A 1,459-nucleotide genomic window follows, 5' to 3' on the forward strand; every position below is an offset into this window, starting at 1 on the left:
TGCCACACAACCATAAGAACCTGAGCCGTGTGGTGATGGCCCACACCTTTAATCCCAGCACTTGGGAGGCAGAGGCAGGTGGATCTCTGTGAGTTTGAGGCCAGCCTGGTCTCCAAAGCGAGTTCCAGGGAAGGCACAAAGCTACACAGACAAACCCTGTCTCGAAAAACAAAACAAACAAACAAAAAAAGAACCTGAATTGGTGTGTTCTTGCCTGTTCCTGGAGCTCCAGTATTATGATGGGGGAACAAGAAGATCGCTGGGCCTTGCTGCCTACCAGCCTAGCCAAAAAAAATATATGATCTCCAGGTTCAGGGAGAGACCCTATCAAAGGAATACAGAAAAGAGTCATAGAGGAGGACTTCTGAATTCCTCTTCTAGCCTTCAAACATATGCATATACACAGATTTATGCATGGAAGGAAGGAAGGAAGAAAGGAAGGAAGGAAGGAAGGAAGGAAGGAAGGAAGGAAGGAAGGAAGGAAGGAAGGAAGGGGAAGAAAGAAAGAAAGAAAGAAAGAAAGAAAGAAAGAAAGAAAGAAAGAAAGAAAGAAAGAAAGAAAGAAAGAAAGAAAGAAAGAAAGAAAGACATTAAAAATAGTTTGGGAATTTTTTTTTTCCTTTGGTTTTTCAAGACAGGGTTTCTCTGTGTAGCTTTGCACCTTTCCTGGATCTCACTCTCTAGTCCAGGCTGGCCTCGAACTCACAGAGATCCGCCTGGCTCTGCCTCCCAGAGTGCTGGGATTAAAAGCATGCGCCACCACCATCCGGCGGGAAATTTTCTTGTATTATTTCACCGAATAGATTTTCTATGTCATTAGCCATTGGTTAAGCTCTCTTTCATTTATTGCAATTACCATAAATTTGGTCTTTGAAGTTCTGTAGACCTCTTGTATGTTGTTTATAATTTCTTATTGTTTTTTATTTCTAAATAAATTCAGCTGAATGTTTTATTTGACTTATTTTTTCAGACAGCGTCTTGTGTATCACAGGCTAGCCTCAAATGTACCATGCAGTTCAAGATGACCTTTGACTTCTGATTCTCCCGCTTCTACCTCCCAAATGCAGAGATGTATGCCATCACACCAGATTTTATGTGGCCTAGGGGACTGAACACAGGGCATATACATTCTAGGTGAGTACTACCAATTGAGCTGTATCTCAGCCCCTTATTCAACATTTTATTTCCCCAATTTATATTTGTTCTTTTTCAGAATCTCTATTTTATTGACTTACTTTTTCATACTATCTAATATCTTTCATAATTATCCACGTGTTCATTTGTATCCTCTTTTTTTTATCATTGATCATTTTTAACATTAATCTCTTCAAGTATGTGACTGACATTTCATCTACTTCAATATGTGTGGTCCCTGAAGCCTTCTGGACTTCTGGAGGGGTCATGAGGCCTCGCTTCTTTCCTGTCTCCTGTGTTCTTTTCTGAGATGTTGGTACTCCAG

Source organism: Peromyscus leucopus, chromosome X (genome assembly GCF_004664715.2).
Source record: "Peromyscus leucopus breed LL Stock chromosome X, UCI_PerLeu_2.1, whole genome shotgun sequence".
NCBI classification, from domain to species: domain Eukaryota; kingdom Metazoa; phylum Chordata; class Mammalia; order Rodentia; family Cricetidae; genus Peromyscus; species Peromyscus leucopus.